This window comes from Euprymna scolopes, chromosome 44 (genome assembly GCF_053919585.1).
Source record: "Euprymna scolopes isolate OS-2025 chromosome 44, ASM5391958v1, whole genome shotgun sequence".
Classification (NCBI taxonomy): Eukaryota; Metazoa; Mollusca; class Cephalopoda; order Sepiida; family Sepiolidae; genus Euprymna; species Euprymna scolopes.
This window is the reverse complement of record NC_136525.1, coordinates 30,771,964-30,790,351: the sequence shown is the minus strand read 5'-3', so window position 1 is coordinate 30,790,351 and position 18,388 is coordinate 30,771,964.

Sequence of the window (18,388 nt, the reverse complement as noted above, 5' to 3'; positions counted from 1 at the left end):
ATAGGAGAAATATAAACCGAGCCACAATTTTACAAAGATAATACTAACACAGACAGCTTCTCTGTATCTCATTCCCTATTACATAGACAGTTACGACCCAAATATACTTCTCCATCGTACAGTATATCGATACTCTATGGCTGACTGAGAGAGCTTCTGTACATTTATATCAGATCTACCTCTGTATTCCATGTTTAAAACGGATGTGTCCTCAATAGTATCAGAATGGTTAATTGTAGGTATACACCGATTCATACTCTCGAAAAAGTTCCAGCAAATATCTAACAGCCAGCTGTGGTTCTCTCCAGAATGTGCCGCTGCTATTGCGCACAGAAATCGTTGCTTCAAACATAATAACTGTACTGAACCTAAAGCTGCTTTCAGGACCGCCAGCAACCACTGTAAAAAAGTAATAAAGAACGCAAGTAGCTGAGCAGTGGCTTGGTTTCCATCAGTTTTAGCAAATAGCAAACAGAATCTTGAACAGAAGCGTGTGTTCTATCCCAACTATCATCAATGGACCGGAGGTAATCTCCTCAGCATCAGACAAAGCCAAACTCTTTGCCAAGAACTTTGCAGCTAATTCTACCCTTAACGACAAGGCCATACACCCACAGTATCTGAAAACACGCTATGCAATATGCAAATATCTGTATGTGATGTTGCTAAGCTAATCAAATACAGCAACTGGCCCTGACAGCATTCGAATTATAGTGCTCAAAAAGCTTCAACTAGAACTAGCGCCCATACTTATAAAGCTGTTTTAGCGTTGTCTTAAGGAGAAATGCTTCCCAACACCATGGAAAATCTCATCAATATGCCCTGTATTTAAGAATTCAGGTGAGCGTTCGTCTCCCTCTCAGTACAGGCCAATAAGTCTCCTGTGCGTTGTGAGAAAGTCACTTGAATCTGTATTAAATAGAGAAGTAGTCAACCATCTCAGCAAAAATAACCTTCTTAGTGATATGCAATATGGTTTCCGTTCTGTTAGATCTATAGCAGACATGGTTACATTTTTATCTCATAGGATTAGTGAATCTCTCAACGGAGGCTTCATTTCTAGGGCAATTGCTCTTGACATATAAAAGGCCTTTTATAATGTATGGCATTAAGGTTTACTTCACAAAATATCCAGCTATGGTATAGCTGGAAATGTCTTCTCAATTATTAAATCATTTCTCTCTGATAGGTTCATAAAAGTAGTAGTTGACGGGCAGAAATCAGAAGCTCTCGGTATTAATGCTGGGGTCCCTCAGGGGTCCATCCTGGGCCCAACTCTCTTCCTGATCTACATTAATGATCTCCCAAATTACATCCTTACATCATTCATTGACATTTATACTGAAAAAACTACCATCTTTGGTAGCACATCAAAGACCGTAAACGACCAAGTTCTCTCTGATTCACTCTCCTCTGATCTTGAGCACGTGGTACAATGGGGAAAGAGGTGGCTTGTTACTTTTAATGCATCTAAAACCAAGTTTCTTTCTTTACATCATCTATGCTCTTATGCCCATCTGGCATCAATTGAAATGAATGGCTCTCGTCTTGAAGAGGTTTTATGTTTTGACAAGCTTCTTGGCTTGACCTTCACTCCCGACCTTAAATGGAACATATTCTTTATTTCCATGGCAGGTGCTCGTCTGAGCTTCAATCTATTGACCCCCTCGCCAAACTTTCACGAAAAACACTCGTCTAGCCAGAACCACTACCAATAGTTTCCCACACTCTTTATCTGTACCTAAACCTAAATGTAGATTCCATGAGCAGAGCTTCTTTTTTAGAACCGCACACCTGTGAAACTCTCTTCCATTGGTCTGCTTTCCGGCTGACTACAATCCGATTGTCTTCAAGTCCAATGTAAACAAGTTCTTGATGAAGCAACCCCTTATGTAATCCAACTTACAAAAATTCCACTACTTATGTTTACTACGCTATAATCATATTGACTAATGTATACCCATTAACCCCTATCCTCGAGTGGCCTCCAGGCCTTGATAAGCGATTCCTGTGTAAAAAAAAAAAAGATCAACAAGCCTTACTTCTAGATGTGTTTCTGACCACAGTTCCCAATGATTGTGTACCGAATACCCACAGCCTGTTCACTGATCACGCTGTGATAATCGTAGAAATCGTCCTTAACACCCATCCCAAAGCTGAAGAGCCATTACTCAAAACGAGAAGGTACTATAAGAAAGCCATTAGGGATCTCATCAGAGATGCTCCATGGGAAAATATATTTTCTCTTCCTGCAGAACAGTGTGCAAATGAGACTGAATGGTTCAAAGTAGTAATTGAAACACATGTTCGTACACAGAAGTTCTAAAGAGCAAACCCGACTCTCCCCAATGGTTTACTTGCGCAGATGACATTGCTCACTGGCAGCATGCATACTGCAGGTTTATCCAACATAAGTCCAGTACAAACATACAAAAGTTTATAGAAGCTAAAAGTAATTACAAGAAAGAAATAGTGGCAACTAAGAGAGAATACACCAAAACCATCAGAAAATGCATTGAAGCACAGAAATTAGGAACTCGTAATTTCTGGAAAATCTACAACAGTGTAGTAAATAATGGGCAATCAATAATTTCCCCACTATCCAACAATCATGAGGTTACTTGCACGGCAACCGAGAAAGCTAACATGCTTGCCAATCGGTGTGCCTCAAACTCTACATTGGATCCAGCAAACCACCCCCACCCTGATTTTCCTTTGTGGACAGAAACCACACTAGATGATCTGAAAATTACCCCTTCTCAATTACATGATATTATAAAAAAACCGAGCCACCTCAAAAGCATATGGACCCAATCTTATCCCGGCTGTACTATTAAAAAAAATGCTTCGCTGAGGTTGCTCCAGTTTTCTCCAAACTCTTCAATGAATCTTTTTTCCTAACTGTTGGAAAACTGCTTCTGTGGTATTAGTTTACAAGAATTCTGGCGAAAGAATTATCACCCCATTAGCCCCCTCCTTCTTTTCACCAAAATATTTGAGTCTACAATTAACCAAGCTCTTCTCCAATACCTTACAGCTTCTGCCTGACCAACAATATGGATTTAGGCAAACCCATTCTACTGCAGATATCTTAACTATAATCTCTGAACGTATTTACCATGCACTGGATAAAGCAGGGGAGTGGAGGGCAGTAGCCCTAGATATATCTATGGCTTTTGGCAGGGTATGGCACGAGAGACTTCTCAGGAAAATGAGATCATATGGTATTACTGGACGAATACTTAACATAATTAAATCCTTTTTAAGTAAGAGAAGAAACCAAATTATTCTTGATGAACGTACGTCAAAACAATATGATATAAATGCGGGTGTGCCTCAGGGGTCGATCATTGAACCTTTATTATTCCTGATATTCATAAATGACCTCCCTGATAAAATTGTCTCTGAGATGAATATATTTGCAGATGACACCACACTCTAGGAGAAAATGAAGGGCACGAGGGAAAAATGAATGAAAACATATCTAAAGCAATGGCAGAAAGTCTGTAGAGGAAGACCTGAAGTCTGTAGAGGAATAGCGACAAAAATGTATAGTAACATTTAATGCTGCCAAAACGAAGCTTCTTTCCTTCAATAATTACAATAAAACTTCTCAACCACCAATAGCTATGGCTAAAGATACATTACCTGAAAGCACTTCATTCAAACTCCTTGGCTTAACGTTCACAGGAAACATGAGCTTGAACAGATACATCGAGGGCAATGTACGGCTGCTGCGAGGAAGGTAGGCTCTCTCTTCCATGCTAGAAAGTTACTTACAACTGAAAGTATCTTGTACCTCTATAAGGCCATTATTTGCCCATGTATGGAGTATTGTAGTTACATTTAGGCTGGTGCATCTGCTACTAATCTCTCACTCCTGAACAAAGTTCAGAACAGAGTTGCCAACCTAATAGGTTCTGCACTGTTACCTAGGCTTCAGCCTTTCTCCTACCGACGAAATGTTGCATCCCTCTGCCTGTTTTACATGTATTTTAATGGTAGATGCTTTGACGAACTACAAGCCTTTGTACCTCCTCGACATAATATCCCTGATGAACCCGACAAGCTGCAAAATCCCACCTCTACACAGCATAGATCTCCATATGCCAGAAAGCCTTCTACTCTAATAGTTTCTTCCCCAGAACTGCTAAATTGAAAACTGTATGTCAGTACAGTCAGGGAAGCAGGAACCCCTCTGACTGTACTGACATGCAGAAGTTCAAGTGTAATGTAAACAGATATCTTGCTGCTCAACTCCCTACATAGTATCCCTTAAAATTATGCCCCAGATAGTAGCCCACTACATCAAAGTGGCACCGTGCCTTGTTTGGGGTGAAAATGCAATAAAAAAAATTCTAACAATTAACTGTTAAAACTGTTAAAAAATCCAGTTGCATCTCTATGTCTAAACAAATTAATAAATTATCTAAGAATGAACTTTATCAAATAAAATATGGCATACTATAACGAGGCTTTAACTAATCGAGTTATAGAGATAAGATTAGTTTTAAGAAATCTAATAATGAACAAAGTGAAAATAACTTTTTTAATCATATTGATTAAAAAAGTTATTTTCACTTTGTTCATTATTAGTAGCAGATGCACCAGCCTAAATGTAATAGAGCTATAGGGAAATAGAAGGAGAATTGTATGAGTTGTAGCAATATAACTAAAAATGAATTACCTACTTATCAAGATTCATATGAGAGATCTAGGCCAACTAATACAAATAAAATAAAGAAAAACATGAGACGATCCGCCATATAGTAAGCACATTCTATCGAATATTCCTCCCAAATTCTATCATTGATAGGAACTTTCCTAGAGATGGTAAATTCGGTATTTCTTTAATAAAAAATTCTATCTTTCTCATCTTCAAAAATAAAAAAAAATAGTGTCATCTATAATAGCCTATAATAACACTAAAATACAAAGTGCAAGTCTTACACATAATTGACATGGTCCTATTAATACCGATGATACAACTAAAAATAACTGTAGTTGTAAAAACAAGAATGATTGAATATTAAGCAGAAACTATGTGGACAAAATAGGGAAAGCTTAGCGCAAAAACGTCTCGTGTCTTTTGTGTGGGCTGAGAAGGAAAAACAAAAAGATCCAAGATGGCAAACGGTCTTTTAATATCCACGGTCTCGAACAGTTCTTGAAAAATCACGTCTCACATGTGGTTTTGTAGGTGTGCCTGGGCACCATAAAAGCAGGTTGCTGGGGGAGTGGGCAGAAGCGTTCACACATATGTAGAGTGAACATCGTCAGACTTTTCTGAACTTGTTTACATTGGACTTGAAGGCAACATTATTGTAGTCTGTCAAGAAACAAGCCAGCAGAACAGTGTTCCATAGGCGCGCAGTTCTAAGAAAGAAAGAAGCGTTCAGGCCTGTGTTGAGTGAACATCGTTGTGTGATTCAGAATTTTCTGATTCAAGCTATTTCGGCTTTTTTATTACGTTATGGACAGGTTCGATCTAAAACTGATTCCAGAGTTCAATGACTCCCCCACCAGCCCCTCTATCGTCAAGTGGTGGGAAAAGGCTGAGCGTGTCTGCAGGCTATGCCAAATAAAGGATCCAGCACAAGTCATCCCGCTGAGACTTGGGCCACATACCGAGAAGTTGTCCAGAAAATGGGCAAGGGGAGTAAGGTATAGCGTTAGTCTTCTCCCCAGATCACCGCTAAATAAGGCATTACCGGCGGCAAGCATGTGCACCAATGGGCATGAGTGCTTCACACTCGTAAACACTGGGTGTACACAGACTCTTGTTTCCAAGGTATGATGTGATATGTGGGACGAGATGAAGGTCCGAGTGCTGACGGTTGGTGGGGGCTCTCTAGCCTCTTGTGGAGTAAGCATCATCCATATGAATATCGGCAATGGGTCCTCAGTAGCCGTGTGAGCCCTGGTTATAGATGATGAGCTGCTTGGTTATGACCTGCTCCTAGGAATGGACACTATCAAAGAATTGAATGTCATCCGGATTGACGATGAGGGTAGGGCACAGTTCACTGAAGCATGTCTCACTCTGGGTGCAACCATGGAGATAGGGCAACCTGACTTTCGTGCTGAATTTGACCAGCACACGAAGTCCTGAATGGTATCCTAGAAATGGTCAAAGAAGCAGCCACCAGAGAAGTTGTACAATAGAGTGCCGGAATATAAGATTCCCCCCAGAACCCATGTGGAATATGACAAGGAATTTCAGACTTGGATCGATAATGGGTGGCTAGTTCCTTATCCTGAGACGGAATTGGGTTCCCCAAAATGCCTGATCCTGCTAAACAAGCAGAAGGTGAGGAATTGAACGAGCACGTGGACCCTTTTACAGCTCACGTGGACGTGCAAAGAAATTGAGAGAATGACGGCAAATGTGTTAGATCTTCACAAAGTCTATCTTCATGCACTGATCACTGTGGCCTGAGGCCTTACCAAACCGTACTTATTAAGAGGAAAAGATATTGTCTAATCTGCCTGGGTTTTGGACTTAATGTGGCGCCATCGATTATGCAGATGATTGTTGATGTTGTTCTGGCTAAGAATGAGCACGTACAGCAGGACAACATCTGCATATTAATGATGTGTACGTGGATGAGAAAATTATGGCTATGGTGTGTGTGAAGAAACATCTCTGCAACTTTGGCCTCCTTAGCAAGGAACCGGAAATGCTACAGGATGGTGCACGGATGCTTGGTCTCAGGTCTGATGTCCTATGTTAAAAACAAGGGAACAAGGTGCCGGACATGCCCCACGTTGCTACACAACAAAACAGATATTCTTTGTGTGAAAAGTTAGTTGGGAACCTCCCAGTGAGTGGCTGGCTTTATATTGCATTTGCGTTCATCAAGCGGAGATCGTCCAATGTTACCGCTGGGTGGGATGTTGAAGTTCATGATGCCCCTCTCAACACAATACTCAGGGAGGTCCTTACCAGGGTGTACAAGGAAGACCCAGTGCAGGGCAGATGGTATATCGATGGGTGAGACCTCAGTGTGTGGGTTGATGCAAGCTCTCTTGCCACTGGCATATCACTAGTCCATGATGGGGCTGTGGTGAAGGATACTTGCTAGCTACAACCAGAAAAGAACTCCCAGCATATAAACCTAGCAGAGCTTGATGCCATCATCAAGTGATAAACTTGGCAATCCTATGGAAATCGACTGCACTGCAACTGTTCACTGATTCTGCCTGCATCTACAAGTGGATTTCAGATACCCTTACGAGGAGGGCCAGGGTGCGAATCAAAGCCGCAAGTGAGATGCTCATTCAATGGCAGCTTGACACAATCATGAGGCTGGTACAAGAATACGCAGTCTATGGAGGTGTCCCTGGTCAAATCCAGCCTAAACAAAGCAGTTTGTTTAACAAGGGTACCCCAAAGATGACTTGACGCCACTAAGAGAGCTATTGAACACAACTTACCTATGCTGCATCTGTGAACCCCATTCGATTTAATCAAATCCAAGAAGTCCACCAGCAAAGCGGGCAACCTGGGATCAAGCAGACTAAGTTGGTTGATTCAGGAGTGCAGAAGGCAGACGTCAGGAGAGTGGTCAAAAGCTGTGTGGCTTGCCAATCCATCGCCCCAGCACCCGTTTGCTGAGAAAAAGGGAAGCTGAAGGTGAGAGACCACTGGAGTTGGCTGGTGATAGATATTACCCACCGAAATGGTGAGGATTTCCTAACTCTCATTGACTGTGGCCCATCAAGGTTTGTGATATGGCGGCTGCTGCACCAGCAAGATACAACTGCCATCATCCGTCAATTAAACAGTGTTTTCCTTGAATGAGGCCCCCAAACAGAGATACTAACCGACAATGGCACCGCATTCACCAGTGAGCAATTCAAAAAGTTTGCCAAAGACTGGTGTGCACACGTACCAAGCGGAAATTGGATCATTTAGCGAAACCACAAGACTGGCAAGACTATCACAGCCAGAACGGGCTGCATGGTGTCTGAAACGGTGTACCTGTACAACATGACCCCAAAGGATGATATCTCATCCTCCATGGCACTAGTCGACGCAGGTATCACGTCAGGGTAAAACGCATAGAGACCAACCCATTGCCCAAACTGGAAACAACCAGAGGTAGGCTGAAGAAAGGGGGTGTCGTCTTGATTAAAAATCCACATGGCAAATGTACAATAAGGTATGGAATTGGGTGTGTCACTGAGGTGATCAGCACACAGGCAGTACAAGTCAATGGCATGCCCCATCACATTAGGGACCTGTGGCTAACAATGCAGTTGCAACCACCCCTGGACGACATGAGAGAATCAGTAAGAGATCAGTGAGGCATCGCTCTGGTTCACACCAGCTTTATCTGAAAGTGATTCAGACATCAGTAGTCTCCTAGTTGATGCAGTTTTTTTACCCACAGACCGCAGACGAGAGCACAAGCAAAGATGAGGTGTGTGTCGTCCCACCACTTTGAAGAAGCACCTGGCGGAAGTAACCGACACTTCCGTGACATTGCTGTGATCATGAGATCAAGAGGAAATATGGGAAAAATAGAGAAGGCTTACCGCAAAAATGTGCTGATGTCTATCTGTCTTTTGTGTGGACTGAGAAGGAAAAACAAAAAGATCCAAGATGGCGACCGTGGTCTTTTTAATATCCACGGTCTCAAACAGTTCTTGAAAAATTGCATCTCACACGTGATTTGGAAGTGTGCCCGGGCACCATAAAAGCAGGTTGCAGGGGGAGTAGTCAGAGTGGACATGTGTAGAGTGAACATCTTCAGACTTTTCCGAACTTGTTTACATTCGACTTGAAGGCAACGATATTGTAATAGGCCAAGAAGCAAGCCAGCAGAACAGTATTCCATAGGCGAGCAGTTCTAAGAAAGAAGCGTTCAGACCTGTGTAGAGCGAACATCGTCGTGCAAGTCAGACTTTTCTGATTCAAACTATATTTAACTACAAATGTAGTATAAAAATATAGAGTAACTATTGCAAATAATACTAAGACTTATGTCGGATCAACTCAAACCCGAAATTGAATCAAATGCTGAATCTGGAGAACTTTCTACTTTATAGCTAAATATGTTTGGGAATTAGTTAAAAATAAAATTCATTATGAATTATAATTGTCACCATTAGATAAAGCTAATAAATATATGCCTAGCAAGTGAAGTTTAATCTATGCACTTTGGAAGACTTCTATAGAGTAACATCTAATGGGAATTTGCTTAATAAAAAGCAAAGAATTCTATTGTCCCTATAAGACGATGTACATGCTAACTTATTTCAAATCCATATAAATAGTAATTAATACAAAATAACCTGACTTCCCAAATTGATAAAAGTTCCATTATATTATTTTAATGATGGGGTGGAGCTGGAATGCACGAACATTCTGGCTTGAAGTAGATAAAGCCAAAAATATCCATGCATTAATATGGGAGGGGAGACTATCTTCAAGTATCGTCCTAAACTGGAAATCGAGCAACGGACTTATATTAAGTAGATATTAATAAGTCCCTCTTACCCCCCCTTTTTTTTAATGGAGAGTAGATAATGACTATGGATGTGTTATTGGCAGCTCCAGTAACTCTTGCTTCTCCTTTTTTGTCCCTCGGTCCTCATTTCCAATGAGTAATTTTTCTGACAAAGGGTGAAGAAAAAGCTACTTTCCAGGTCGGTAGTACTTTGTAAGCAGTAGCCTGAGATGTCGGAAATTTTCTGTTTCTATGTCTATCCTTGTGGCCATGTCACTAGCAATGGTGCTGGAGGTAAACGTTTCATCTGGGCTGATGTCATCCGACTGATAGTCAGGGACCCGAACCTTGGATTAACCATTAAGGAGGCTGTCCTATCAGCAGGTGCAAAGTACCAGGGCTGCTGTATTGCCATTTGGTGAATGGATTCTGGACCATGCAGTAGTTTCTGGTGGGGCCGCTCGATGCCATACTAGTGGGTATTGTTACGATTTTACCTTATCATGTGCTACAAAAAAAAATTCCTGTCTTTTTCTCTTTTACTTTCCCTCTCTGTCCTGCTCTAACAAAGTCTGTCGACCTGTTCTACAAATCTCAAAACCTCAATATGATATATCTCCAGAAAAAAAAACACGAAGACCCCATCCTCCAACGTAGACTCCTATTACCATGTCTCCTTTTCCAACATCAGAGGTCTACGTTCCAACCTTCCAGAGGTTGAAACCCAATTACAGTAGATGAAACTGGACATATTCTTTTTAAGTGAAACTGACATAGGGCCGCCCACTTCCCTAGATGATTTCATAATTAAAGGATACTCTAATATCTAAATCTGACCCCCAAGATCGCCATGGGCATGGAATATGTGCCTATATTAAAGATGGCTTTCCATGTGGTAGGGATATCTCCAGAGAAGATCCTAATTTACCTTATATGTGCTTCCAGGTTGCACTTGCTTACACCACCGCATTTATATTTGCCCCCTATCGCCGCCACAACAGTGGGGTTACTATATTTAAGAGTATATCTGAGAAAATTGACCACACCTTGTCTACTCATCCTTCAGCTAACATTCACATTTGCAGTGACTTCAATGTCCATAATGTGGAATGGCTGACCCACTCAAAAGACAGATGATGAAGGGAGGTTCTGTCATGATTTTGCCATTGCCAGATTGTTCATGAATCCACCCGTGTGCCCGATACTACCGGTCAGTATGCAAGCCTTCTAGACCTTTTTCTCACAACTTCCCTTGAGCTATGTTCATGTTCCATTCTATCTCTTCTGGGATCCTCTGACCACTCCGTCGTATCAGTTAAGATAAAAAGGAAATGTAATAAGTCTTCAGACGTACTTCTCCACTGTACTGTGTATCGGTACTCTGTGGCTGACTGGGATAGCTTCCGTACATTCATATCTGATGTACCTCTGCATTCCATGTTTAAAAAGGATGTGTCCTCTATAGTATCAGACCTGACGGAATAGTTATATGTAGGCATAGACCGATTCATACAATCCAAAAATTCCAACAAAAACCCAACAGCCAACTATGGTACTTCCCAGAATCATCTACTGCCATCGCACACAGAAATCACTGTTTCCATAGCTACCAACATAATAGATGTACCGAGACTAAAGCTGCTTTCAGGACTGCCAGCAACCACTGTTAAAGAGTAATAAAAAATGCAAGAGAGCTATATGCTCAGTCCGTTTAAACCCAAAGTAGCTGAGCGGCAGCTTGGTTCCCACCAGTTTTGGCAAATAGCAAACAGGATCCTGAACAGAAACGTGCATTCTATCTCAACCATCATCAATAGACCTGAGGCCATCTCCTCAGCATCAGACAAGAACAAACTATTTGTCAAGAACTTTGCAGTTAATTCTACTCTATGTGACGAAGGCCATTAACTCCCCATATTTCCTCTTATAACAGACCACACTCTATGCAACATACAAATATATGTGCGTGAAGTCGCCAAACTAATCAAGAACCTTGATTCCAGTAAAGCAACTGGCCTTGACGGCATTCCAAAACGCTCCAACCAGAACTTGGCCTCATACTTACAAAACTGTTTAAGCATTGCCTTAAGGAGAAGTGTTTCCTAATACCTTGGAAAACCTCATCAGTATGCCCTGTATTTAAGAATTCAGGTGATAAGTCATCTCCCTCTCAGTACAGACCAATAAGTCTCCTGTGTGTCATGAGTAAGCGGCTGGAATCCATATTAAATAGAGAAGTAGTCAACCACCTCAGCAAAAATAACCTTTTTAGTGACACGCAATATGGTTTCCGTTCTGCTAGATCTACAGCAGATGTGCTAACGGTTATATCTCATAAGATTAGTGAATCTCTTGACAAAGGTTTCCTTTCTAGGGCAATTGCTCTTGACATATCAAAGGCCTTCCATAAGGTATGGCATAAGGGTCTACTTCACAAGATTTCCAGCTACAGTATAACTGGAAATGTTTTATCAATTATTAAATCATTTCTCTCTGATAGGCTCATAAGAGTAGTGGTTGATGGGCAGAAATCAGAGGCCCACTGTATTAATGCTGGAGTCCCTCAGGGGTCCATCCTGGGCCCAACTCTCTTCTTTATCTACATCAATGATCTCCCAAAGCACATACTTAAATCATTCATTGACATCTATGCTGATGACACGACCATCTATGGTAACACATTAAAGGTCATAAATGACAAAGTTCTCTCTGATTCTCTACCCTCTTGTCTTGAGCGCATGGTACCGTGGGGGAAGAGGTAGCTGGTTACTTTTAATGCATCTAAAACTAAGCTTCTCTCTTTACACCATCAACGCTCTGATCCCCATCTGGCATCAATTGAAATGGATGGTTCTCGTCTTGGGGAGGCTCCATCTTTTGACAAGCTTTTGGGTTTGACCTTTACTCCTGATCTGAAATGGAATATGTACATCAGGTCTGTTGCCAAGGTTGCTGGGAGGATTGTGGGATCCTTCTACCGCTCCAAAAGATATCACACTACTGATGCAATTCTCTATCTGTATAAAAGCCAAGTACGTCCAAGGATGGAGTACTGCTGCCACATCTGGGCAGGAGCTGTTAAAAACAGCCTATCCTGCCTTGACAGAGTACAAAATAGACTCTGTAGCTTAGTGGAGGTGCCCTTTTCTCTTCCCTGCAGCCTCTCTCCCACAGAAGAGACGTTGCAAGCCTGTCTTTGTTGTATCGTTATTTTCATGGCAGGTGCTCGTTTGAGCTCCAATCGCCCTCCCCCCCGCCAATCTTTCACAAAAAACACCCGTCTGGTTGAAACCACTCTCATTAATTATCTGTGCCTAAATCCAAGCATAGATTCCATGAGCAGAGCTTCTTTCTTAGAAGTGCACGACTGTGAAACTCTCTGCCATTTGCCTGTTTCCCACCTAACTACAACTTGGATCTCTTCAAGTCCAACATAAAAAAAATTCCTGACAAACCGCTCCCTTAAGTAAGACACTTTGTCAAATCTCCAACGCTGATGATTAATATGATACTATCCCATTGATTACTGTACACGCAATAACTCTTATCCCCGAGTGGCTCCTGGGCCTTGATAAGTGGTGACCCCCATGTAAAAAAAAAAAAAAGAATTCAGCTAAAATTCTTATAAACATACTGAGTTGTAGAGTGGAAAATATATCTTTATAATGATTTATGTTTTTTAAGAAAATTTCACTGAATCAAATTAAGATAAAATAAGGCTTTTAACTGTAATCAACAATAATGTAAGAATTTATGATAGGCGAATCAAACTAAAACTAAAAATTCTATTGAGCTAATCTATATATATGAAAGGCAAAATGTGTGTGACCATTTCGTGTATGTCTTCAAAAGGCTTCTTTCGCACACGCTCTCGGGGTCGTTACTATCGCTTAAAACTGTTTGTATACCCCCTATATCATAATATCTAGGATTTGTGAACGCGGGTCGTCTCTAGATTTATTTACGTCGACTTTTATGAGATTCGTGCTATTTCGCTCTGTCCTCTGTTTGTCGTGCATTTTAGTATAAATACAGTGAAAAACCTTGTGTTCTCGGCTTTCGCTGCTTTCCCCCCACTTCCCACCGTCATCTGGGGGAAGTGAAAACTAAAAATAACCACCGTGCGATGACGTCATTTAGCGTCTTCCTGTCAATCAAACTTAACTTAACATGCTAATCTATTACTCGCACTCGTGGTCGAGACCGTTAAGTAGTTGGTATTGTTATTGTTTCCCACTTCCGGGTTCAATCCCTCCTCCCGACCAAGCGTTTTTTTTTTATTACTTCGCTTATTCTTTAGTTTACCCCCCCCCATACGCAGGTTTATTTATGCCATTTTTTTTTTTTTCGTTTTGGTTTTGTTTTTTTTACATCGTCTTTTTTTATAATATTTAAGCAGGATTATTAATTACCCCCCCCCATACACACACCTACAAATACCCGGACAACGCCGGGTACCCCCCCGCTAGTTAAATATAAAATGGAAATTTCTATTACATTAAATATCAGTTAATATTAGGAAATTTCTGGACTCATAGAACTTTCAGTACATTATTCCCCCTTGACACTTAATATAATTATACCTTAGCAACATACCTCCATGAATACTTAAAAAAAACATGCATGCTAAGAATCCTTAATTAACTAGAAGATTGGAATTCTAATAGTTAATTTGTGTAGGCTTTTTGGATGTTCAGCTAAATATAAAAGACATTTTTCATTTAATAATCACACCTACAATTGTATTTACTTATTATTGTTCAGTTTTTGTTGGTTTTAGATTTTTAAGTTACCTAAGTATAACTTTAAAGGTTATACTTAGTATAACTTGTTTTTTGTTTTGTTTTTTACAGATTTTAGAAATATTTTGGGATTTGATCATTAAGTTCAAATTTTAGAAGTAAGAGAAATAAATAGAAACATAAAGGGTTATAATATATATATATATATATATATATATATATATATATATATATATATATAGAGAGAGAGAGAGAGAGAGAGAGAGAGAGAAATGAAAGGCTAAATAAATTAAATAAAATAAATTTATTAATTAAGTAAAAATAATAAATCCAGAAATAATAATAATTAAAAATAACTTAAGATATTAAAAGTAAATATTTATATGTTTGACATAGCAATTTGTCAGCAAAAATATACAATGTTTTCGCATTAGGAAGGGATTCGTATGGTAAAATTTTAGGCAATAAAAAATATCCTTTTTTTGTTGATCAATTTCCCCTAGTGATGCAATTGTACATGTAATCGAATGGATAAAAGAAATATAATTGTAATTTTGAAACCGGTTAGTTTTTATTTTTAGGAAAGGATTTAAAAACAGAATGTTAAATGTAAGGGTGATAACTTGTTTTCATTTTAATGGGGCAATAATTTTACAGTAGGTAAATCATGAATATTAAATTATTAATAGTTTTGTTTAGTGCTAGTTAATTAATGATACATATTTTAATAATATTATCAGGATGAGAATTTATAGGATTACATTCATTTAATGCGAACATTAATTTTATGAGAGAAATAAATATGTATTGTTAATAATTGCTTATATGAGTAACTTTAGTTTCGTAAATTAATATAAAAACTTTTGAAGTGCTAATGAATTTGAGCAAATTCAAGATGTTTTTCTTTTAATATTGTGTGAATAGTATCTCCTACGGTTGCTTTATTTTGAACCATAGTAGAAGTCTGACTATAAAATACTGTATCCTAGCAATGACAAGAATATGGAAGTACTTTAGATCAAAGCAAGTAGCCGCCAGACTAATAGAATTCTAGCACCTCCCAAAATAGCCTAATCGCGTGAATCGGCACTTCCCTCCCCCTCACCCTTACTCTGAAAATCAGAAATTTAAAAACAAATGAATGAATAAAAAAAAACGAGAGATAAAAAAATAAATAAATAAAAATGACACTTGTCAAAAAGAAATTAAAGTGACCACAAATAAAAGATAAACAACCAGATAAACAACATAAGATACAAGAAATTTTCCAATCAAGGGCAATAAACAACTGCTAAGTTAAAAGATCACCTAACATCCCCTTTCTAATGATAGTCTAAACACGGGAAACAGAATTCCCTCTTCTCCCCACCACACCTATAAAAATAACCCTACGGCTTACATTCACTAAGTATACATCCCAACCTTCCCCGTCATGTTGACACCTGTTTCAATATCAATACGTTTTGGTTTGATGAAGTGTTGTCCCTGAATTGAAACTCCACTGAAATATGTATGAGCATATGTAACCAATAATGTTTGTATAATAAACAGACTGTGTGTGTGTGTGTGTGTGTGTGTTGGAAACTTTTCAAACTATATACCAAATAAAAATATTTTTAGTCTTTCGTTGGAAAATTATTTCGCCAGTAAATCAATTAATCTCCTGTAATCACTGAATCAAATTGTTTACATGAATTCACAAAAGTCCAGTATTATTTCAGGGATAATCAGTTGTTTAGCATGAAACACTGTTTCGATAAATTAGAAACAAAACAGTTTGAGGATTCCCCAGCAGTGTTGATCAAACACCACCACCTTAAACAACCTAACACACATGTTCAGTATATTTGGATCTTGCTTTTTGTTCCAGATTAATTTCATGGTTATAAAAAAAGGTTTTCCTTACTTGTATCATTTGTCTCCAAAAACCAAACTATTTGTTATTTAAATGCTGCTGTATTTATGCGATTGATATTAAGAAATTTCTGTATGAATCCCTTATCACCTCCTTCTTTATTATTAATATTTTCATTTTTTACTAAAAATTTTACATCTTTCTTCTTTTTATAAGTTGACGAGGTAAATCATATACATCGTATCTTTTAATAGTTATGCAGTTTGCAATCAACTTAATTTGATGACGTGTTCAGTTTTGGTTGAATTTTGCAGTTTGATTTCCAAGTCCACACCTAATGAGAAAAGTTGGTCGGAGGTCTAGTTAATTAATAACTTTGACTGAAATATGTATACAAATGTGTAGCCAAAATGTGTTTCAACCAAGAAAAAGTTTTATACTTAAATAATGTTAATTTTTGTCTGTCTATTTCTATCTCTGTCCCTCTCTTTTTATCTTTTCTCTATTTGAAAGAAAAAGATGAGTGGAAGAGGCGGGAGAACGTCTTCTTGTGTTCAATTCGATCTATCGACCTATTTATCGATTCAATTCGCTTTATTTGACTCATCCTCGGTTGCTTCTGCTTCTACCCGATTTAATTCCCGACTTCCAATATACCCGACTGCTTCACCACACACACACACACACACACACACACACACACACACACACACACACACACACACACACAGACGTAGAGACACACACCATATATATTTATTTTATAATATGTTGCGTGTTTATATATATCTCCTACTATTGAGCTATCTAGTAAGTGAAATCGTGAACTGTTAGCAGTTTAAATGAATAGCGTGTTATGTAAATGGAGCACTTGAATAGCAATAGTCACACTGAAGTTGTAATACAGCAGAATAATTGCATGGGTGTGTACATTTCAAGTATATTTTTAATATAAAAGAATGTGTATTTCAAAGTTGCTTAATACGTGTATAGAGTATATATATAAAGATTATACGAACACTAGTTGTATATACCCGGCGTTATCCAGTCGAAAGATATTGCCAGGCGGAGGGATTAGTTACATATTACTGAAGATACACCGAATATCCGAACTTGTTACGAAATTGACCACATGTTATATTTATGGAAGCATAAAACACATCGATTTTGGTTTATGAAAATCAAACGCGAAGTAACTCTCATAGCTTTAAGGGGAAATAACTCTCATAGCTTAAATAAATAAGCTTATTTCCGGTTTTAGACGCAGCAGTTGTCAGCTATTTATAATTGAAAATAAATTAAATATAAATTAAATGGGTTTCGTACGTTTCGGTGTCGCCATTTTAGTTAAGCTGATCCGGTGTAACCGATTCATTGCGTAGCTGATTTGGCGTCAAATTAGCCACATTCGTATAAAAAAATAATTGACTATAACGATAGTCATTTTTATTTTGAAATTAATTCAATAAACAAAGATATTTTTTCTTTGAATAAAATTTAAGTAAATATTATTAAAAGAAAGAAATTTGATTTAAAAACAAAAGAACTTAAAAATAACCGTGTTTATTTAAAACACAACACAAAAACAAACAAAAATCAGTGGCCAAGAACGAGATTATATGTTCATATTGTTTTCCTTAATTAAAAATATATTAAAGTTCATAATCTTTAAAAATTAACCAAAACAGTTTTGCAAAGACACGATTTTTCTTAAAAAACAAAACAAAACAAAAACAGTTGAAGTGATATATTTTCATATTGTTTTTCTTATTTTTTTTTTAAGTTATAAAATATTTATAAAAATGTGACAAAAGAAAACTCTCGAACCGAACTGCGTTCCCTGGGGAGGCTATTTTTAGCGAAATATCGGCAAATAAATAAATAAATAAATATTTTATCTTTACATTCGACACTTAATAGTTTTTCAAAATTTTTCATTTAAAAAATAAGTCTCTCCAAAACTGTGTGACCATCTCATCGATTATATATATATATATATATATATATATATATATATATATATATATATATATATATATATATATATATATATATACGTGTGCGTGTGTGACACTGTAAAAAACGATATCGATTCTTATGTGAATGAAATGTCCATCAAAATCTCACAATTCAAACCTCTAAACAGCCAATTAAAAATATTTAATAAATCGAATTTCATAAAACAGTTACAGCAGACTGACATTTTATGTAATTTAATATGAGTTCTGGAGTAAAGAAACATTGACACAAATTTATATTTTATTTTAAATTAATATTTATTTATTTATCGTATTAAATATTATTAATAACATAAAATATACCCTTAAACATGCATG